The sequence below is a fragment of the Loxodonta africana genome, chromosome 17 (assembly GCF_030014295.1).
Source record: "Loxodonta africana isolate mLoxAfr1 chromosome 17, mLoxAfr1.hap2, whole genome shotgun sequence".
Lineage (NCBI taxonomy): Eukaryota > Metazoa > Chordata > Mammalia > Proboscidea > Elephantidae > Loxodonta > Loxodonta africana.
This window is the reverse complement of record NC_087358.1, coordinates 46,373,267-46,398,539: the sequence shown is the minus strand read 5'-3', so window position 1 is coordinate 46,398,539 and position 25,273 is coordinate 46,373,267.

Here is a 25,273-nt window from a genome sequence, read left to right as displayed (position 1 = left end):
TAGCTTTCATGTCAAATTCTTTGCATTGTTTGACTTAGCTCATATCAAAATTAATTAGCAAGTAATTGCATCTTTTAAAGAAACATGGAAAACTAGGAGTTAAAAAAAAAAAAAAAAAAGCCCAAGAAAGATATGGGAACCATCAAGAGAAGGAATTTCTTGAATTGACCTGGCAAAGAATACAAAAACAAATAAAATCATTTTAGAAATGGGTGTAGTAGACATGAGTGATAAAACAAAACAAAAATAATAAAGTATATTTGCTATCAAAAGGAACTAATTAGAGAAATAAATGTATATATGATAAAGGAAAAGAAACAAGAAGGTAATATTTTTTTTTAAATGAAAGTAATTAAAAAGATGAATAATCAACAAGAAAAAGTATTAAGTATATAATTCAAGAAAACTTTCCAGAAGTAACAGATTACTTGAATCTGAAAGATGGAGGAGGCAGACAATTGCACAAAGAAAATTGACATAGCAGAGTCAATGGGAAAACACAGACTGGCAAAGTTGCTAGACTGACAAGAGAAATAAACAAAATCCTTGGGAATCCAGCCACAGTTAAATTAGTTTAAAAAGAAACAAAATTAGACTAGTTTCTTTTTCTCCAAAGCAACATTTATTGCAAGAAAACAGTGGAGACATATATGAAAATGGTTCAAAGAAAATCATGTGCAACACCCAAATTTTTACAAGTAGTTAACTTATCATCACACACGAAGCAACTAGAAAATGCTGAACACGCTGACACTCAGTAAAAAAAAAAAAATAGATACAATTTATTTGAGTGCTCCTTTAATAAATTTGTGGATGCTGCACTTCGGTCAAACAAGTAATGACGGGGGAGAAAAAATACTGAACTTTTTGTAGATCTGGCAGTTAGCATTGATTCAATTTAACCATAGGATTAAGACAAAAAGCAAATGTGGAGATTCTGGGTAAAAACGGGGAAAAAAAAAGCTTATAATAAAAATCATTAAAAATTAAAAAAAAAATGCAAATCTGGATACAAAATTAGCAGAAATTTAGAAACTGTGGTAGGTTGTACACACTTACATTCTTTCATATTAGTTATAACTAGGGTACAAAATAAATAAATAAATAAATATGCCAAATCAAGAAAAAGAGGAGTTAGCATATGCATTACTTTCCTAGGGTTGCCATAGCAGAGTACCCAAAAATTGGGTGGCAAAAAACAACTGAAGTTTATTTCCTCACAGTTCTGGAGGTCAGGGATCTAAAATCATGCTGTTAGCAGGGAGGCACTCCCTCAGAAGGCTTTGGAGAAGAATCTTTCCTTGCCTCTTCTAGCTTCCAGTGGTTGCCAGAAATCCTCAGCATTCGTAGACTTGTAGATAAACATAGCTCTAATGTCTGCCTCCATATGCCCACATAGTCATCTCTCCCCTGCGTCTGTGTCTCTACTTTTCTTTTTATAAGGTCATACAGGAATACGACCTTATATAAACTTATCTAATCACATCTTCAAATACCTTATTCCCAAACAAGGTCACACCCACAGGTACAGGTACTTTAACATATCATTCTGAGGAATACAATTCAGCTATAACAGCATACTACCACTCCATCGAGTCGATTTCCACTCATAGAGACTCCATAGTGGCACAGTGGCACCCTGGCCCCCGGTGGCTCAGCGGTTAAGAGCTTGGCTGCTAACCAAAAGGTTGGTGGTTCGAATTCACCAGCCGCTCCTTGGAAACTCTATGGGGCAGTTCTATCTTACACGATCTCCATGAGTCTATGAGTAGCGACATACTATAAGGTAAAAAACAAAACCAAGAAAATAATTTAAATTGCTTAAATTTGATGGTGACACTAAAAATGCAATAGGGCAGAAAGTAAAAATGCACTAATTTTATAATTTATTATTGCTCAGAGCTAATAAACAACTTATAAAAGAGAGTATTAATGTGGTATATAAAATAATTATTGCTAAGAACAAAATCAAAATTATATAATTTGTCACCAAAAATACACACACAAAACCATGGGAAATATGGGCCAAAGCCTGAAAGATGTAAGTAGCAAACAAATTAATAACCACAAAAACAAAGGTATTACTGCATCAGATGTTACAACAAATATAAGAATAGATGGGCAACTTAAATGAGTGTATATATGCCACATCCTCCTACCATAAAAAGAATTTCAGATTGGATCGAAGGTGAAAAAAAGCAAAGTATATGTTTTATGGAAGAGGCAGCTGAAGCCAAGTGACCTAGAAAGGGTAGAAAAAATTCAATGTTAAAATGCATATCTAGGGAAAGGCATACACATACAAACACACATAAATGCATACCAATCAAACCAGTTACCGTTGAGTCAATTAGGATTCATTGCTACACTATAAGACAGAATGCAACTACTCCATAGGGTTTCCAAGCAGTGGCTGCTGGATTCGAACTGCCAACATTTTGGTTAGCAACCAAGCTCTTAACGACTGTGCCACCTGGGCTTCAATATATATACACATATGTATATATCTATGTAAACATAAATATTGAATGCATATCTAGAAAAAAAAGCAATGTTTTTTTTCTAGCTGTGTTTCTTTTTTAAGTTTATTGTGCTTTAAGTGAAAGTTTACAAATCAAGTCTCTCACACAAAAACTTATATACACCTTGCTATATACTCCTAATTGCTCTTCCCCTAATGAGACAGCCCACTCACTCCCTCCACTCTCTCTTTTCCTGTCCATTTCACCAACTTCTAACCACTTTTACCCTCTCATCTCCCATCCAGGCAGGAGATGCCAACATAGTCTCAAGTATCCACCTGATTCAAGAAACTCATTCCTCACCAGCATCCCTCTCCATCCCATTGTCCAGTCCAATCCCTGTCTGAAGAGTTGGTTTCGGGAATGGTTCCTGTCCTGGGCCAACAGAAGGTCTGGGGGCCATGACCACCTGAGTCCTTCTAGTCTCAGTCAGACCATCAAGTCTGGTCTTTTTATGAGAATTTGGAGTCTGCATCTCACTGCCTCCTGCTCAGGGGTTCTCTGTTGTGTTCCCTGTCAGGGCAGTCATCGGTTGCAGACAGGCACCATCTAGTTCTTCTGGTCTCAGGCTGATGTAGTCTCTGGTTTATGTGGCCCTTTCTATCTCTTGGGCTCGTAACTACTTCGTATCCTTGGTGTTCTTCATTCTCCTTTGATCCAGGTGGGCTGAGACCAATTGATGCATCTTAGATGTCTGCTTGCTAGCGTTTAAGACCTCAGAGGCCACTCTCCAAAGTGGGATGCAGAATGTTTTCTTAACAGATTTTATTATGCCAGTTGACTTAAATGTCCCCTGAAACCAAGGTCCCCAAGCCCCTGCCCCTGCTACACTGACCTTAGAAGCATTCAGTTTATTCAGGAAACTTCTTTGCTTTTGGTTTAGTCCCGTTGTGCTGACCTCCCCTGTATTGTGTGTTGTCTTTCCCGTCACCTAAAGTAGTTCTTATCTACTATCTAATTAGTGAATACCCCTCAAAGGATATTTTCTTCTGTGTTTAAACTATTTCTCCAGTTCTTATAATAGTGGCCTTATACAATATTTGTCCTTTTGCAACTGACTAATTTCACTCAGCATAATGCCTTCCAGATTCCTCCATGTTATGAAATGTTTCGCAGATTCATCCATGTTCGTTATCTATGTGTGGTATTCCATTGTATGAATATACCGTAATTTATTTATCCACTCATCCACTGATGGGCACCTTGGTTGCTTCCATCTTTTTGCTATTGTAAACGGTGCTGCAATGAACATGGGTGTGCATATATCTGTTCGTGTAAAGGCTCTTATTTCTCTAGGATATATTTCAAGGAGTGGGATTCCTGGATCATATGGTAGTTCTATTTCTAGCTTTTTAGGGAAGTGCCAAATCGATTTCCAAAGTGGTTGTACCATTTTACATTCCCAACAGCAGTGTATAAGTGTTCCAATCTCTCCACAACCTCCCCAACATTTATTATTTTGTGTCTTTTGGATTAAGGCCAGCCTTGTTGGAGTGAGATGAAATCTTGTTGTAGATTTGATTTGCATCTCTCTCTTTTTTTTAATGGCTAATGATCGTGAGCATTTCCTCATGTATCTGCTAGCTACCTGAATGTCTTCTTTAGTGAAGTGTCTGTTCATAACTTTTGCCCATTAAAAAAAAAGCAATGTTTTAATATCACCTGAAAATGAAACAATATAAAAAAGAGTGCTGAAGACAAGGAATGACTAACAATGGAAATATAACAATTAACAATATCTAGGGATAAAATAAGTTAGCATCAATGTTTATATATATATATAAGTAAAAAGAAATACAAGTGAAAAAATCAACATGTGTGTTGCAGTGTAGGGAATTATCTAAATTCCTGAGGAATAAGAATTAGGATCAGCACAAAGATGCTTCCCATGAGCAGAGGTCAAACATATCTTTGCTCTCTAATTTCTTTACCAGCTCTGATACCCGCCATCCCTCCCCATGGCACTCTTTTTTTCAGCTGGACTGTACAATTATTTGGCCATGGAGAACTCAGACCATACACACAGTTACGTGGTTTATTAGGGAAGCAACAGACTACAACTTGGGACCAGGATAAACTTGTAAGTAATAGGAACAACTCAGGATCAGGATCAGGAAGCACATAGGCAATATCTGGAAAGTTGCCCCAAAGAGAAAACATATCCCTTGTTTCTTCAGTGCAAGACAACTTCTAACCAGGACATCTTTCTCAGACCCTCTCAGCTGTGTGGGCAAGCAGACCCTTCTCTTGGTCATGGAAGCAGTCAGGTCCTTCTCTCGTCCATGCACAACCCCTCTCAGCTGTGCATTCCTCCTCTCAGCCCCCTCAGTAGAGGTCTCCTCTTAGCTTCCTCAAGATTGTCCTCCTGGCCCCCTCAGCACAGGCCTCTTCTAGCCCCCCTCAGGGCAAGCCTCCTCTCAGTCTTAGGGATACCACTCTTGGCACAGCATGGGCATCTTCTGCTGCCAAAGACAGTTTAGCTCAGACCCCACACTGTCTTTGGCCTCATCACCGCTAATTGGTCCATCTCATATCCAGTGTAGCGCCTTGCTCAGCTCCCTTAGCTCCTTTCCTAGCTAAGAAGAGCAGCTTTCTTCTGTCACCACCGACTCTGCTGCAGGGCACCTTCTGGGCTTGTCACTGCCAGCTTTGCTGAATAGCCCCTTCTGGACCTTTTGATCTCTTCTGTGTTATAGCCCTTGACCCATATTACAGCTCTTTTAGGAGTTTCCTTGCCTCCTCTTTATCTGCTTCTGCTCTCCTCTATCTTCTTGCCTCTAAAGACCTCTGTGCAGTTGGCTACTTGTACAAGCAAACTCATCGTCCATTTCAAGGCATGGCTCTCCCAACAGGATCATGAACTGATCAATCCCCTTGGTGGACCACAAGCCACTTAATTTGCATAATAAACCAACTAATCCCTACAAGGTACATGAAACAGACCAATTACAAGGCAGACTGCAGCCCAGGGCTAGGCAAAAAGTATCAAACCATGGAGTTGTTTAAAGCTTACCTATGATATGTTAATCGAGCTGGATAAAAGTAACAAACCCTCTGGGGCAGAAACAACCTGGGAGTTCCTCTTCCCCCCAGTTGTCTTTCAGTAAAACTTGGTCAAAAGTAACTCCACAGGGCTTGGGGAAAAATATATCCCAACTTGTTTTTCCAAAGCACCAAGGCAAAGGCCACACTGTTGTTGTTGTTAGGTGCCGTCAGGTTGGTTCTAACTCATAATGGCCCCATGTGCAACAGAAGTAAATGTTTCCAGGTCCTGCACCATCCTCACAATTGTTTCTGTGTTTGAGCCCAGCCACTGTGTCAATCCATCTTGTTGAGGGTCTTTCTCTTCTTTGCTGACCCTCTGTTTTACCTTATGTGATATCTTTCTCCAGGGATTGGCCCCTCCTGGAAGCATGTCCAAAGTAAGTGAGACATCCTCAGTTCTAATAAGCATTAAAGGAACTCCAGTAACCACAACATGTTAGTCATTAAAAATCTTAATTCACCTGTAGTTATAACCGCATTTAGGAACGAGTTGTCTTTTTTAATTTAATGAGACAGGGTTAGTGTAAGCTGTGTGTGAAAATAATCTCTTTTAAAATATGTAAGAGATTAAACAAGCTAGAAAGTAGAAGAAGTGGCAGGAGAGAGATGCCAAGTCACATGAAGATTGTCCAGAAATGGAAGCTTAGGAGAGACAATGACATTCAACCAGAGCTGAGAGAGAGAAAGGATTTTCTAACAGCCTGCACTCTGAATATGGCCTATGGCCTATGTACAGGTTCTGCATGAGCAGAATTAAATATCCTGGAATTCCCATTCTTAGCAATGTTATCCGTAAGTTATGATCCATACAGCTGAATGCCCTTGCATAACCAATAAAACACAGGTAAACATCTTTCTGTTATTCTCTGCTTTCAGCCAGATCCATCCGACAACAGTAATGATATCTCTTGTTCTGTGATCTCTTCTGAATCCAGCTTGAATCTCTGGCAGTTCCCTGTCGATGTACTGTCGCAACAATTTTTGAATTATCTTCAGCAAAGTTTACTTGCGTGTGATACTAATGATATTGTTCAATATTTTCCATGTTCTATTGGATCGTCTTTCTTTGGAATGGCCACAAAATCTGGACCTTTTCCAGTCTGCTGGCCAAGTAGCTGTCTTCCAAATTTCTTGGCATAGACAAGTGAGCACTTCCAGCGTTGCAATTGTTTGTATGGAACAAAGGAAACAATTTTTAAATATTAGTCAATTATTATCAATATTAATATTTCAAAAAATTAAAATTGAGATGGGAAGTAGGACAGTTCTCTCTGGAAATTTTAAAAATATCATCAGCTAAGAATGGTGGCATGGAGAATACCGAAACAGCAATACTAGTGACAGTGAGTACCTGAGCATTAAGTTCCTGAATAGACACTGAGGAAACTGAGAGTGGCATGCTTCTGGGAATTTTGAAAATTGAAAATTGTTGAACAAACAGAGACATTAAATATAATTATACCCATTCTCAAGATAAATTGAGACCCTTTCATTTATAGGATGAGATTCTGGAAATATAAAGCTCCCATGACAGAGCATTTTGATGCAAGCTTATCAAAGCCTAAATGCTGTTATAATGGCTTGAACTGTGTTCCCCCAAAATATGTGTCAACTTGGTTAGGCCATGTGGGCTTGTCCTCTATTTTGTGATTTTCCTATGTGTCGTAAATCATAATCTCTGCCTGTGGTTAAAGAGGTTTAGGGTGGGCTGAAACACCCTTGCTCAGGTCACATCCCTGATCTAATGCAAAGGAAATTTCCCTGGGGTGTGGCCTGCACCACCTTTTATCTTACAAGAGATAAAAGGAAAGGGAAGCAAGCAGAGAGTTGGGGATCTCATACTACCAAGAAAGAAGCACCAGGAACAGTGCTTTGCACTTTGAACCCAAGGTTCCTGCACAGAGAAGCTCCTAGTCTAGAGGATGATTGACAAGAAGGACCTTCCTCCAGAGCTGGCAGAGACAGAAAGCCTTTCCCTGGAGCTGACACCCTGAATTTGGACTTCTAGCCTACTAGACTGTGAGAAAATAAATTTCTCTTTGTTAAAGCCATCCACTTGTGGTACTTCTGTTACAGCAGCACTAGATAACTAAGACAGTTGTAGACCCTGCAATATCAAGTATAGTAAATATTAGTCATTATTAGAGCCAATAGACAAAAGATTGCCATGAAATTAGGATCATGTGAACTGTTGAAAGACAGAAAGAGTATATGTGTTAAATGAACTCGTATTTTATTAGGAAATACTTTATATAAATAGTCACCCCTGTGTGATAAGTGCTATTAGCAGAATATCCTAGATACCACGGGATCATTTTAACAGAGAAACTTTAAAAGTTCCATGTATGCAAATTTAAAACAGTGTAATTTTAATCTACTGGTTGAAGAGATGTTAAGAGTCCCTCAAAAAATAAAAAGAGGAGTAATCCGGGTAGATACTAACAAAGAGAAAGACAGTTGAACAAATATGTATCTCAATTTCTATCTATACTTATCTATCTATTTATATTGCAAAATTGTAGAAAGGCACAGATAAATAGACCCAGAGGAAGGCTGAAGTGGTAGATCAGAGTTAAATAATTCAAGGCTTTTAAAGACATTTTAAACTTTTGCCTTTGTCTTTTCAAAATTTTTAATCAAGTGTGAGCCATAATTGATCTGATTTGCATTTTAAAATGATTATAATGCCCAAAATTTGCAAAATGGACTGGAGTGACAAAATTTGGTTTTCAGATTATTTGGGAGTCCAGTATTTGATTATTTCTTTTCAAATATTAAGTACCTCTACTTGTAGTCATTAATTTATAAAATGATATTCCCCTTTCATGAGATATTCCAGAAGAAATTCAAGCAAAGTAGCCATATTTGAATCATAAAAAATCTGCATATTGCTTTAATTTTAAGAAGATATATATATATATATATATATATATATCAAATAGGGAAACCCAGGTGGCGTAGTGGTTAAGTGCTATGGCTGCTAACCAAGAGGATGGCAGTTCAAATCCACCAGGCACTCCTTGGAAACTGTATCGGGCAGTTCTACTCTGTCCTATAGGGTCGCTATGAGTCAAAATTGACTCGATGGCAGCAGGTTTTGTTTTGGTTTCATATCAAATAGGGAGCCCTGGTGGTGCAATGGATAAAAGCTCGACTACTAACCAAAAAGGTTGGCAGTTAGAATCCACCTGCTGCTCCTTGGGCAGTTCTACTCTGTCCTGTAGGGTCCTTATGAGTCAGAATTAACTCAACAGCAATGGGTTTTTTTTTTTTTCCTTTTATATCAAATACTGATCATCTCCAGATTATTTTGAACGGTTTTAAAATCACCTAATTCATAACATATTTTTGAATTTAAGTAATGTGAATAATAATTATGCAAAGTATATTTTAAATAAAATAAAATAATAAAAAAGGAAGTGATAAATCATTTCAAATATCAATTTTTTAAATTTGCTTTTCTGACAAGTGTTCATCCTGTTAGGTTAAAAATCTTACTTGGTAACACATTAAGTAATAGAATCAGGTAAGTATTTAATTAAAATTTAACAAGAATTTTATTGAATATTTTAAATTCTTTTTTTTTTTTTTTTAAATAGCAATTAGCTAAATCAATTTCCTAAATGACACATTGGATCCAGCAGATACTAATTTCACTATAATCAGGAATTTTATCTATTTGAAAACTTTGATTCTAGAATAAACAGAATTGAAATACTTCTGAAAATATGCCATGCAGGTTAGAACAATATTATCTAGTTGTATTACATGTTCCTAAACAACAGAAAATAAAAACTTTAGAAGGAAAAAAAAAAAAAAGTAGGTAAAAATGCAGAATATAAAAATTCTGGGCAAAAAATACTAAAAAATGACATCAAAATGACTTTTTTTTTTGATAGTGCAAGAGTTTCTTGCTACAGGAATCAGTGTGGCATTCTGATTAAACAGGTTTTTCCTTAAGCACTTTTTGTTTTGTTTTGTTTTTATGTCAATATTTATGTACTTTGAAAGTAGTGGATGTTTTAATAGGTCTTATCTGACTAACAAGTAACATCTTTTAGAGAGGTGAAATTGTGACCACAATATCCAATAAAACAAATTAAAAAATCGGAAATTTCTTAAATTCTGTGTTAAGGAAAATTATCTCGAACTTGGAAATAAAGCCAGAGGATGGTTTCATGACTTTTGATGTCTTACAAGAGTATTTTATAATCAATAATTATTTAATTTTCTAGGAGAATGCACCTGTGTTTGCCTATGTTGTTGTGATTGTTAGTTGCCCTTGAGTCGATTCTGTCGTGGAGACTCCATGTGTGCGGAGTAGAACCGTTCCGTAGGGTATTCAAGGCTGAGATCTTTCCCTAACAGATCGTTAGGCCTACCTTCTGAGGTACCTCTGGTTGTGCTCCATTCACTACCCTTTGTCTGATGGCCAATAACTTAACCATTTGTGCCCCCCTTTTCTAACTTGTTATTTCATTAGAGCCCACACTATGAGGTTCTATATTCACTTACGGATTTTTGTCTGGCAAAAGAGCTAAACAAAATTGTTAATTTCATCTTCCAGTAGGACATTAATTAAGCATTGTATAGATTATAAAATAAATTTCTTCATTTCTTTGGCTATATAAATCTCCATTCCTCAAATTCTCCTTGAACCAGCTTTACCAGCTTACTGATTCCATTATTAAGAAAAGAGCTACTCAAATCTACTACATTTTCATTCCATGATTTGTAAAATTCATATTTTTAAAATTGTATTTTTACATCTTTATGTCAGATATACTGGGGCGGTCATTTGAAAAAAAAAAATTTCTTTTCCTTTTGTTATATATTCAAGATGTGATGAATAGATACATCTTTAGCAGACTTCCCTCCCAATGCCTGTTTACGTACTGTAAATTTCTACAAGGCTATTTTGGTTGTTGGCATTATTTTGTCAGAATGAATTTTTGACTATATCTATTTATTCTGAGATTTTTGTCTTTGTAATTGCTAATGTTTAAGTGTTTTTGCGAACGAAATTTTTTTTAAAAATAATTTCCTTCTGTGAAGCATGAAAGTCTAGGTAACACTATACTTTTTGAGAAGTAGATATATTAGATGGACAAATATCTAGTTACAGTCTGATGGACTTTTACAAAGCTACAGTCATGTGTGGCATAACCTCCATTTGGATAAATCCAACTACTTATACTTCCATGGTCACAAAAGGTTATAATAAAGTTCAGAAACCTTGATCAGAGAATGGAATGTAATGGAAGTAACTGGATTTAGGGAACAAAACAACTCCCCACACTCAACGTGTGTACCTCAGCTCTCTTATAAATGAAGAAGGAATTGAGCTGCCAGTCATATAATGGTACAGTAAATCGTAGAGGGAGGTTATTTGCCCCAACAAAGAATATGGTGTTTGCACAACACCCAAATCACGTAACATCCTATTTAACCAAACGTTACCATGGATGATAAGTGACACGTGGCTGTGTATAAATTGTATGTTTCCATGTAAATGCTAAGGATGGTTAATTGCTAACTTACACGTCAATGGTTCAATCCAGCCAGCAGCTCTGAGGAAGAAAACAGTCAGGCAATCTGATCTCATAAAGATTACAGCCTAGGAAACCCTACTGGGCAGTTCTACTCTGTCACATGGGGCTGCTATGAGTTGGAATCAACTTGATGGCACACAACAACAATGCAAATGCTATTGAATTTGAGACATTTGGGTACTTACCTTCATGACTACCTGTCTTCCTCATAGGAGGACTTAGTCCTTTTCCTGTGCAGACGGTTTTGACTGGAATATATCTGCTATATTATACTTGTGGAACTATATTTTAATTTATTCACTCACATATTTGTCTCCTATTATTGTAGTCAATCTCATTTTCAATGTATGTATTTAGCTATGGCATATCATATCCATTAAAAAAAAGGTTGTCATATAAAATTGAATTACAAAGTTCACTTGGCAAATTCTATTCAGCCTACAGTAGTATAAATATAAATTAATGTAAGACTGAAAGTATTTAAAACAAGTAGTTAGATTAAAAGTAGAAGTTGTACAGCAGTTTGCAGGCTCCCAAAGGAATATCTGCTTTTAAGGTGTTTAGTCGCTATCCTGTATTCAATTTCATTTATTGAATCACATCTACAGAAGATGGTAACATATGATTATGGAATTGAAGGATGCGTTTGAATTAGATAGGGTTTATGATTTTATTCTGCACTATAAATCTATGGAAATAAATGCCAAGTCCTGAGAAAATATAAAGTGGTATACACACACACGTTGTTGATTCAGAATCATGGGGACCCTATACGATAGAGTATAGCTGCCCCATAGGGTTTCCTAGGTTATATTCTTTGCAGAAGCAGAATGCCATATCTGTCTCCCGTGGAGTGGCTGGTTGGCTTGAACCACCAACCTTTTAGTTAGCAGCAAGCACTTAACCATTGTGCCAGCAAGACAGATATAATATAGATGATACAGATGTAGATATTGATATAGATATAAATATAGATACAGATATCTTTAAGAACATCAACCAATGATAGAAATAAATGTTCCACAGTATAAGATTTTGTATGGCATATTTTGAAAGTCAGAAGTGCCAGTCATTGAGGGAGATGGTAGTATCAACATAATGGATATTGAATAGAACATGAGAAGTAAGGAGAAGGCAATGGTAGACATAGAAGATGAACACTAAAGTGGGACTAAAAATATATTGAATACATTCTCGGGGAAAATCCTAAATCTACAACAGATTATAAGGATATTGTCAGTCTTTCACACCACTTAAATCTAGGTGCATCCAATATTAATTGATTCACTATAAATAAACTGAAATGGAGATATTTAATGCCAAACAGGTTTACAAAAGATGGTAAAACTCCTATCTATCATCTATCTGCTTACTTATAAATGTATATTCAACAATTGGAAAATTACTGCCCATGGAACAATCTGGCCTGTCATGGGACAAATCCACCCTCTCATACTTGTTTATACTTTGTCAACAGCTTCTTTCTCTCTACAGTGACAGAGTAGAGTGGTTGTAACAGATAGCTTAAAGCCTACAAAACCTAAAGTATTTATTATTTGGCCCTTTACAGAAAAAGTGTGGTAGTCCCTCATATACAAGATTACACAATTAAATTCTTGTGCACATTAAACATACAAATACGAAAAGAAATTGCAAATAAATAATAACGTTGATGAGAAGTAATACGTTATTACTTTTAAATGTGTAACATTGGAAGAGGAATACCATGGGGTGAAAACATCATTAAGAATAAAGTTTGCCCTTGGATATATGGGTGGTAATAAAAGTAAGCAAAATAAATAAATAATAATAACAGTGGTAGAATTCTAAGAATCTTCTTGTTAGGCTTTGGTCTAGGATCATTTTCTAATAAATTATATAGAATATGGACAACAGCATGACTAAATAAATTGAATAGAGAGGACTACAGATTGGCTGGTCAATCTCATAAATGGTCTCACCATTTTGACAGTTAATTCATTAATTTTACACTATATATCAATGTAATCTAATAAGAAATTTGCTTTAAAATGTATTGTTAGGTTAAGTAAAACATGATTAAAGTTTATGAAAACAAACAATTGAAAAACGTACAGGTTTTAATAATACCATTAGGCATGCGATTATTTTCTGTGGTTATTAATTTTAAAACAGGCTGCAACATCATGTTACTGATACAGTAACAGATGGGGATTTCCCTACAGAGAAAGTCTAGCTTCACTATGCAACAAGATTTATTTGTCTCATCAAGAAAATATATGGTAGGTCAGAAAATGCAATCCTTTGGGTCTTCTTAGTCATTAAAAAAACATATGAAGTTTTCCCCTGGTAAGAATTCCAAATAATTGTTCTTTCTGAATTTGTTCAAAAAGAGTCTGTAGTTTGCAGAGTGAGAAACAAAATTCCTTAGAATATCGAAGAAGCTTCCAATGTATTTCTACAGTAAAAAATATTCAACAAAATTAACTATCATGAGGAGTGGTTTCTCTTTACTTCATTTGTTTTCGTGAATGTAAAAATACTGCGTAAAACTCTAAATGGAAAACATTTTTGCTACTGGCTTACTTTCCAGGAGTGGAAATATTCCAAATTTTATCACATATGTTCTAGAATATGAATATAGTGTAAAGCCTAGTTTCATTTATTATAAAAAATTAAATAAAAATCAAAGCTGCCTAACTCAACCCCATACTTTTGAAATACCAAGACGAATACAATTTTAATTTTTTTATTTTAAAATTTACATGGAGGAATGCCAAATGCACTTAATAAATATGTTTGATACTAAAGGTCAAAATTACAATTCATATTGTGTCAGAGTAAGCTTAATTAAAATATCATAAAAATTCTCATTTATTGATGATTTTTAGTTCACATTAGTGGCTTTAACCTCAGGCTAGCCTCAGGCACATTTCAAGCTGCTTGCATGAACAAACTATGCATACTCAAAACAGTTCATATGATTTATTTCAGAAATGCTATTTTCTGTGATATTGAAACACAATGTTTATACATGTTGACATGTTTATCTCCTATCTCTTATGTACCAATCAGAGCATTGGCATTTTACCTTACACTTTGTAGAGTTCAAGTAGCAAATAAAAGACTAGTTCACTGAATCAGTTAATCATATAGGGCTGTTATTTTATCACCTGACTTTATAACTTAGAAAGTCATTTATAGATCTATAGAAAACTATAAAATATAGTCAGTGGGGTGCATGTGTGTTTCTTTTTCTAACACTTTTTGTCTGTTGTATACATGAAAATACACATCGAGTCAGCAACTTTTCACTTCAAAGGCCAAATAGTAAATATTGCTAGCCTTCAGACTCTGGGGAGCCCTGGTGGCACAGCGGTTAAACATTGGGCTGCTAACCAAAAGGTCAGAAGTTAAATCCACCAGCCACTCCTTGGAAACCCTATGAGGCAGTTCTACTCTGTTCTATAGGGTCTCTATAGGGTCACTATCAGTTGGAATTGACAGTAATGGGTCCCGCAGGCTATATGGTCTCTGTTGCAACAATGCAACTTTGCCCTTATAATACAAAAACAGCCATAGACAATAAGAAAATGAATGACAAGGCTATGCTTTGTTAGGTGAGGCCCTGGATGGTACAAACAGTTAAATGCTCAGCTATGAACTGAAAGGCTGGCAGTGGAGTGCATCCAGAGATGCCTCAGGACAAAGTCCTGGTGATCAACTTCCAAAAAATCAGCCACTGAAAATCCTGTGGAGCACGGTTCTCCTCTGACATACATGGGGTAACCATGAGTTGGAACTGACGTAATGACAACTAACAACAATACATATTAATATTTATCTATCACCATTTTAGTGTCTCTGAAATCACCAACTCTTCTGTTAAATCTGAAGATGTCAAAATAAGGGCTCCAGGCTTCTATCAGTGTTATAATATATTTAGTATTATCTTCCTTTTTCTAGATCTAGTTATCTAACATTTAATAATTAGATCCCTTTTTTGACAATATTATAGTTTTCCTTAACCCATCTTGAGGTTGGAAGAGGCAAACTGTTAGGGACTTTTAGTGTCCCAGCATAAAGCATAAAGCCAAAAGACAAGGTCCTGTATACTGTTCCCCACACCATTTCTCCTGGTTGTGTTTGCAGCAAGCAATCTTAAGACATGAGGTTATGTCTATGCTGGTGTTGTAGGGGAAAAAACATCACGGAGTTTAGTAAAGCAAAAAAGAAAGTTTTATTTGGCATATACTCAAAAAGACAAAAGTTGGAAGTGGACAAGCATGCTGCCAGAGCTAATGTCTGCCTCAATCCAAAGGAAATATTACAGAGTAAGCAAGAATGGGAAAACGGACAAGCATATTTCACAGCCATGTCTTCCCAAGTCCAAGGAACATTACAGAATAAACAAGAATGGGAAAACTGACAAGCATGCTGCCACAGCCATGTCTGCCCGAGTCCAAGGAAGGTTACAGAGTCGTCAGTATATATTGACATTACAAATGGATAAAACCATTGAAAGCTTCACTTTTTCACAGATTGGCTAGAAACCCTATCCTACATTTTGAATTGTCTTTCTTAACCACCATTGGTACAGGTTTCAGTAACGACAGTCAGGAGGGTCTTTATTGGTCCAACAAATTTCTATTCACTAAATGTTAATAGAAAAAGATAAGAGTGGAAAGTCTTCTGTGTGCTGGCTTATGGGAAAAGTTCCCTAAAAGATATTTTTCAAGATTATTCTATCTGTTGTCTTTATACCTCAGGGCCCAGTTGATGTGTCCTTGTGAGTCCTTGTGAGTCCAGCTCCAGCTGGGTCACATTCTCTATGCTCAAGGACAGGGAATAATGACTCTAGTATTATTTCCTAAATTACTGGCCAAAGGGCAAACTTGCTTCAATTTACTATAAAAGCAATGAGTCCCAAGGTCAGTGTTCCTCTCCCGTAATGCAATCTACTGTTCATGAGACATCCATGATGGGCTTTTTGCTTGAGATTGAGGGGCATTGGCAACTGCCATAAACCAACATGAAGCTCTGGCTACTGTTTTTAATGTTGTTTTAGTAGATCTTTGTCTCTGACCTAGGAGTCTTGTGTCTTCTTTCAACATCCATGAAACAGAAATAGGTTAGATTTTTAACTTGTGGGCAGGATAAAATCTCAGAAACTGCGCAGTTCTTGGCTGTTTCCAGTGACAAGAATGGGATATTTATGGAGACATGGCCTTCTAGAAGAGAAAGGTTGGAAGAGATACATATGAGAAGACTCTCGATGATCAGATAGTGAATGTTCTCATTCAGGTGGGTTGTAGGCAGAGTAAGGGACTTCCAATCTCCTGTGTGTTAGTGAAGTCTTAGACGATGAGCAGGGAGAGGTAGGACTGAAACCAGCCTCCTGAACAGACTCTTTGTTGTTACTCATTTTTCTCTAGGACATAGAAGGAAAAGATGTCATGACAATGGAGCTACAGTCTCTGGGCCTCCAGCTTAAAGGCAATATGGCTGTGGTGACTGAGTAAAAGTGCCCCCAAAGTTAAAATCAGTGGTGTTAGCAATAACAATATGGATCTTTGATGGACTAGGAATAGCTGCTCATTTGTTAAGATTGAATATACAGCCTTTTGAAACTGAGAGTAAATCCAAAGCCTTGTCTCTGTAGCTGAGCCTCTCTCTCTCTCTCTGTATCCCTGGTGCCATTCTCCTCCCCTACCATAAGCTTGGGAATTTTGCCAAAAAGACTAAATATGTGGGAGAACTTTGGGGAGGGGAGGGACTCAAACTTTTTTTCAGCTCTGTTATATATAAACACCTGATTCAATGGGAACAAAAAGGCACCGGATATGCATGGATGAAAATGCTGAGACCTTGAAGAAGAGCTGGGATGAGTAAGCAGGCAAAAAGAAAGAGTACCTGAACCTGTTCCTCTCCGGATGCTGAAAGGTACACAGAGGAGAAAGCTGCATTGTCTAACGGGTTAAAAACAAAAAACAAAAAAAAACTCTCTGGCTATGGCAACCAATCTCTGAACCTTCCTGTGGCCTTCTGTACTTCCCAAGCTCCCAGGCAGTAGATAAAGCCATTTCCTGACAACTATTGTACTCTCCAATAAAAAAATAAGCAGGTGTTAAACTCCTTGGTCTGTGTTCCCTGGGGCCTGTGGTGGGAGGAGGAGAATCCATATTTAATTGATAGTGTTTTATCAAAACTCAGGGCAAAGAAAAAAAAAGCTAATGTGACCTCCTGGGTGAGGCCTCTGGGCCTGTTCAATGCATTGTTGTTGTGGAAACAACCCTAGAGATGTAGTGGTTAAAGGCTTCAGCTATTAAATGAAAGGTTGGCAGTCAACCCATCAGCCACTCCACAGGAGAAAGATGTGGGAGTCTGTTTACATAAAAATAAAAAATATATACCCTTGAAACCCTATGGGGCAGTTCTACTCTGTCCTGTAAAATAACTACTAATCAGAATTGACTCAGTGGCAATAGTTTACAGATTGTTGTGGAAAAGAGTAGTAGGGATGTGTCACATACTTGTTTTTTTAAATGCTTATGGTCAAAGAAGATTCCTCCATGCAGGGCACTGCTGGATGTATAGCACTGAGATGAACCCCTCTACCATATGCCACCAGTAGTGGTTCAGGATTTAAGACAAGTTCCTCTACCCTCTGATGTCCAAAGATTTACAGATAGACAGATGATAGATAGATAAGAAGGTAGATAGTAGATAGATAGATGATAGATGATAGACAGACAGACAGACAGACAGACAGACAGATAGATAGATAGATAGATAGATAGATGATAGATAGATAGACAGATAGATAGATAGATGATAGTGTTAAAAATCATCAAAACTCACTGAAATTTGAACTTTTTTTTTGAGCAGTTATTCTATATGCATATAAGCCAAAAAAAAACCCATTGCCTTTGAGTTGATTCTGACTAATAACAACCCTATAGGAGAGAGTAGAACTGCCCTGTAGGCTCTACAAGAAGTGGCTGATGGATTCGAACTCCCCACTATTTGGTTAGCAGACAAGGTCTTAACCACTGTGCAACCAGGATCCCATACGCAAATAGGGAGACCATTTTGAATCTAAAAAAAACAACCGAAAACCTACTGCTGTCAAGCTGATTCCGATTTATAGTGACCCTATCCCGCAGAGTAGAACTGCCCCATAGGGTTTCCAAGGATGTAAATATTTACAGAAGCATATTGCCACAGAGAGGCTGGTGGTTCAAATGAACAGCTGGCCTTTTGTTTAGTAGCAAAGCACTTAACCACTGCACCACCAGGGCTCCCCATAAAAAGAAAAGGATGGAGAAATACAGAAGATCAACCATTGGCTGATCATAACATGGTTGACTGAACCCTGTCCTCCTTCTTTTACTGAAATCAAGGTATCAGTTCACAAGATAGTTTCCATCCCTCTACCCAGCCATATCTTTTGAAATTCAAATTTAGTAAGCCTGGTTTCAAACAGCAAAGAAAGGATTTGCAACTTTGGGTGAAAGAAAGGCTGCTGATGGATTAATTTTGGTCAGGGATTTCTTTAAACTGAATATTTGATTTTGTGGGTAAGGGAAACCCAAAATCAAAGCAGGATATCTGCAACAATTTCTCTCTTATCAATAGAAACATGATGTCCTATTTGTGGCAAGTCAGAAACCTCAGCCTCAGTGACCCTACCTATGGTATTAACACATCTTCACCTTCAGGGGTTTTAGACAAACCCTGTCAGAATTCAAGGGTCTGCTTGCCAACTATAGTTACTTGAGACTGTGTGAACAGATTCACAATACTCAATCCCTCTGACCATCAAGGAAAAACTGCTGTCTCTTCAAACACCCACCACCAGTAAGGGGACTTGGCACATTATTGTCCTTTTTGGGTATTGAAGACATCATTCTTCATGTTGCACATACCTAAGCATAGATTTTACCTATGAATCTTCTTTTTTCCACTCCACTGATCTGTTTGCAAATTCTATAGTCTCCACATTTAAAATCTATCCAGATTTTGACCACCTCTCACCAGTCCCACTGTAACATTTATGATTCCTGTAAAGATTATTTTAATCATTATATAACTGTTCTTCCTATTCCTACATTTGCTGCCTTTAATCTATTCTCTACTTAAAAGCCGAATCGATCTACTTAAACACAAATAATTTCTCGTGGAGAGAAAGGGCAAGATGCTGGCATAGCTGGTCACACAATCATGTACACCTGCAGCAATGTCTGAAGTAGACAACTAAGGAGTGATGTAACCAAAGACCTTAGAATCCCAGACAGCAACTGAAAAGTTGGAGAGACAAAAAGGAAGCTGAATCAGGAGGAAGGTAGAATACACATGAGTGGGAAAGTGGGGTTTGGCAGAATGTGCACACAAGACTCAGCAGCCTGATCAATACTGCCATCTTCAGATGGAGCATGGTGTGTGAGGGTGGGGCTGGGGGGGACTCAGAGAAAATAGACTGATAGTCTATTGGTGTAATTAATAAATCAGTTCTGGAACAGAGCGACAAGGTGTGCCAGGCACGTGCTGAGACTAGGCAGACCTGAGAGAAAGTGGGGCTTGAGGCTTGAGTGACATCCCAGGAAATACAGGGGAGTACTTAGTGTAGTGCAGACTGAATTATAGGAAATTCCAGGCAAGTGGATGGAAGGCTGGTATGAATGCCACTTGGGAGAAATGCAAAGAAAGTGCGATGGCGTGTGTGGTGCAGGTTTGCGCTTCCCTAGCCCGGGGAAAGTGAAAAAAAATGTAATCACTGAGAATTCACCCATAAACAATAAGCATCCAATAAGCATCACTGGGGATGCATTCATAGTCTGAGCCCCACACTGGGAGCCAACTGTAATGATGTTGCTCCATACTTGCTCCCCAGTCTGCCCAGAATGGCCTTCCCTGGATATCTACATAGCTAACTTTCACATTTTTTTCAGTTCTTTTCTCAAAACTCACCTTGTCAGTTTCGCATTTCTAGCCTACCCTACATGAAACTGCAACTCCCAAAACATGTTTCTTATGTTTGTTGTCTGTTGTCCTGCTGGACCATATGTTCTATTAGTGAAGAAATGTTTATTTTTTCTGTTCCCTGCTTTATCCCCAGTTCCTGGAATTGTACCCAGAACACTAGGTGCCTGATAAATATTTCTTCACTAAATGAAAATAAATAAATAAACAACAGATTTGAAAACATAATGGATGATGACATTTTAAGATCAAGAATATGACTGAATGCCTAAAAATATGTATGAAGTATCTGTATGAAGGAATCTTAGAACGTTCTTCAGGGTCAGAGAAGAATACCTGAACTAGAAATAATGCACTCTTTTCTGAAGTCTCAGAAAAACAATGATTTTCTCTAAGATAGTATAAAAAGTTTCCTATGATCTCAATAAAACTATGTGGAGGATTTATATTTGGAAATACAGAAGCTCATTCTTACATTAATTAAAAAGAATAAACAAGCAAGAATGGTCAGTGACATAAAAGAGTAATAAAGATAAAAAAAAAAAAACCTTGATTGCTACTAAATAAATTTCAATATTTGGGACAGTATAATAATAGAATATGAAGAGAAATACGAATCAATGGAACAAGGTATAATATTCTGAAATGGAATCAAATAAATGCACACACATATGTATATATATTTAAATATGAGTTTTAGTAGTATATGACAAAGAGGTTATTTGGTGGAAAATTTATTTTTCTTCCGTACTACACAATTCTCCCAAGTGCTACTTAAAATGTGGTCTTTCAATCACAACAGATCTGTGAACTTTTTGCTGTCGTTCTGACACAGGAAAGGTAGCATATTTCTAAGCTCTACATTTTTCTTCTAGCAAGGCATTCTTAATAAAGGGAATAGGGCATCGTATTAATATCTGGTGCAAACTCTTTAATTTGCATCCAGACATGCACAGATCCACTACTTTGAATGACAGTGCTCTAGAGGACATATTTCATTCTGCTTTACACTGGAATATGTGTGTGTGTGTGTGTATGTCATGGATTGAATTATGTCCCCCCAAAAATGTGTGTATCAATTTGACTGGGCCATGATTTCCAGTATTGCATGTTTGTCCTTCATTTTGTAATTGTAGTTTTATGCTAAAGAGGATCAGTGTGGTATTGTAACACCCTTGCCCAGGTCATATTCCTGATCCAGTGTAAAGGGAGTTTCTCTGGGGTGTGGCCTGTACAATTTTTATCTCTCAAGAGACAAAAGGAAAGGGAAGCTAACAGAGAGTGGGAACCTCATACTACCAAGAAAGAAGCACTAGGAGCAGAGCGCTTCCTTTGGACCTGGAGTCCCTGTGCTTGAGAAGCTCCTGGATCAGGGCAAGATTGAGGACAAGGGCCTTCCTCCAGGGCCCAAAGAGAGAAACCCTTCCCCTGGAGCTGACGCCCTGAATATGGACTTTCAGCCTACTTTACTGTGAGGGAATAAATTTCTCTTTGTTTAAGCCATCCACTTGTAGTATTTCTGTTATAGCAGCACTAGATAACCAAGACAGCGTGTGTGTGTGTGTATAATATATATATTATATATATCTATGCATACAAAATTTAAAAAACTGTATACCTTTAAGCATGCAATAGAAGATGTAACATTGGTTCATTTTTGTGAAACCATCATCATAATCAACATTATGAACATATCCATCACCTCCAAAATTTCCTTTTGCCCCTTTGAAATAACTTCCTTTCACCTCTGATTCTCCAGCCAACCACTAATATGCTTTCTGTCCCTGTAATTTTCATTTCCTAGAAATTTACATAAGTGAAATCATACAATATGAAGTATATACTCTATGTTATTTGTTTTTGTTCTTTTTGTATGTTTGTGTGCGTCTTGTTTCTTTCACTCTGAATAATTACCTTCAGATCCATCAATGCAATTAGGTTGTAGTAATACTTTATCTTGTTAATGAGTAGTATCTTAATTTATAGTTGTATTACAGTTTGTTTATTCATTTCTCTGTTTGCGAACATTTTGTTTCTGGGTTTTGGTTATTATAAATAAAGCTTCTGATATGAACGCACATGTGCAAGTCTTTCTATGAACATCTGGTGGGTATGTAAAATGGGACAAACTCTTTTAAAAAGATTTGGCATTTTCTTAAAAAAAGTAAAGAAACTTTCTATGATCTGACCACTTCTCTAGGTATGTACCCATGAAAAATGAGAGTGTATGTCCATGGGCAACTCTTTTGATCCAGCTATAACAATTGTATTAATTTTATCCCTACAGAGGTACTCACAAGTCTATGAAAAATGACAAACTATATTTATTACAGTATATTTAACAGTAGAAGATTAGAAACTATGTCTGTGTCTATCTGTTAGGAATTAACTAACTTAGAGTCAATTTATACAAGGAAACATTATGCATCCAAATAATAATTTAGAAATATTTTTTATGCACTGATAGGAAATGATCTCCAAAATATGTAAAAGGTGAAGTACATAGTGTGTTAAGGAAGAGAAGTGATTGATATGATGAAACATTTTTTTGTGTGTGATAAAAGTAGTTTTGTGTATAATATTACTCTTTGGTAAAAAAAAAAATACCTTAGTATGCTCATTTTTATGGCTTTATTTTATGACTTTTTTTAATGCCTAAATCCAATTATATAGTAGTTTGTTTTGGCACTTTGTGATGGTTGAGGTTATGTGTCAACTTGGCTGGGCCATGATTCTCAGTGGTTTGGTAGTTGTATGATGTTGTGATCACTTCCATAATGAGATTTGATATAATGTGATCACCTCCATGATGGCACCTGCTGTGAGGAGCCAATCAATCAGTTGAAAGGGAGTTTCCTTGGACTTGTGGCCTACATCAAATATAAGTGGACATTCTGGCAAGGCTTGTGGGCTTTTGCTCATTGTGGATCCTGTAGCTGGTTCCTATTACTCTGACTTCCAGATTTCAGAACTTGAGGTAGCAGTTTCCCTGTGGTCATGCCTGTTGATCTTGGGATTCATCAGTCTTCACAACCTGTGAACAAGAGTTCTGCTCTTTGACCTGCCGACACTGGGTTCACCAGCCCCTGCGGCTACATGAATCAGGAGATGCCTCTGTCATGACCCACAGGCTTGGGATGTTCCAGCCTGCATAACCATGTGAGCCATTTCTTTGATATAAATCTCTCTATATATTTATATGCTTTAATGGTTTTGCTTCTCTAGAGAACCCAGCCTAAGACATACTTCAACAGCAAAACTACAAGACAGGAGGCAATAAAAAAAAATTCTCTGTACAAATATAACATATGATATATATATGATAGATTAATAATGATATGCCTCATCATTTATTTACATTGTCACAATGTTCTTTCAGTAGAAAATGGATGTTCACTAGCATTTCTATTTATTTTGTAGTAAAGAGAAACATTAACCAAGAATCATCAGTTCTTAAACACTCTGGAATATATCTCAGAAAAATATTTCTTATAATAAAAATTTCCAGGAAGAAATGTCTTAAAACACGGGGCCTTTTAAAAAATTTGCTTTGAACCACATTTGGTATTTTCTAAGAAAGAATTTTTTTTTTTTTTAGTTTTAACTGTAATGCACATCTGTGACATATTCTAAATAGTTAATATATTAAAGAAATTTTCTATTAAAATTTATTGAATGAAATAAATTAAAAACTATAAGCTTTTGGAATACAATATAGAATTCTATTTTGCTTTGTATAAGAAATAATTTACAGTGGAAATTTGCCAATCTCACCAGGGTTAAGAATACATCAATTTGAATATTACATTTTCATTTAAAACTGAAAGCAATGTGCTTTATTATTGCTTAAGAGATTGGAAATAGTATCCCTCCTACTAGACAGTTTGTGGGAAAGATGGGGTAGCTATATACTATGACTTAGTATGAAATTAGAGCTTTATGGGGGATTCTAAAAATCAGCAATTCAATGCCACACTTATGTACTGAAATGGAACAAACTGGGACCAGCCGAATTACAGCACCATTAATGATAGCACCTGTTTTATTTCCTGCATGATTCCTTTTTAATAAATAACGCTCTATATTCTTGCCAACATTTAGAATGCTGAAATAAATAATTGACTGAATTTTATAACTCTGAATGAGACAATATTGGTGTTAGTTTTTAGCATTTTATAATGTCAAGTAACATTCATTGATTAGCTATTTCTTGCTAGGCCATTATATACCAGGTGAGTGTAATTAGTTCCAACTTATTAATAATGCACTTTGGGCCTAAAATGGTAAAATGAATTGGCTAAATCTATCAGTGAATTAGCCAAGCTCTCAGGTTTAGGACTCGAATAACCAGTTCACAGCCTTTGCTTGGCTAAGTCCATTAAACACTCACACTGGCTAGGTCAAGCAAATAATACTTCTACATCAGCAGAAATTAGTTCTAATAGTAGGAAAAGTAATCTCTGAAAATAAATTTGCTGGAATCATCCATTTTTACACATTATAGACTTGCCAACTCAGATAAAGTGTTATTTTTGAAAATGCATGTACATGGGAACCGTCCATCCCCAATATTTATCAGATTCTCATATCGACTATGGTACTAATACTTTAACACACGAAATGTGGACACTTTTAAATTATGCTTAACATCAAGAGTAACCTACCTTTAGTAGTCAATAAAGATTTAAAGAGTGAACCTGCTGAAGTGGCATTTGGCTGATCTCTAATAGTCTCTGAAGAATGTCTGCTGAAAGGTGGAGGAAGGGGGATTAGCTAAGAAATAAGAAGCAGTGTATAAGAAGCGAATCACATTTCGTACAGGCCTGGTATTCCCAGTAGTACGTTATCTGGAAACCCTCCTTTTTAACTATCTATAGGACAGACTTTCTAAGTATTAATAAACAACTTCCACTTGAAATGGAAAAACAGAAATCCACCTAACCAGGTGGTTATGATAGAAAAGCAACCAGCAGAATAGAATGCAAATAACTCAATGCGTGGAGGAGGAGAGAATCATGAAAGAACTCATATGTGAAGGAGTAAGAATGCAGGAGAAAGAAAGAAGGAAGAAAGGAAATGCAGCTCAAAAAATCTTGCAGAAAATACAGCAGGAGTCTAGAGATGATGAGAACTACTGAAAACAGCAACTTTCAGAGTGGTCTGCAACATTCTTTTCAAATGCAGAACAATTGT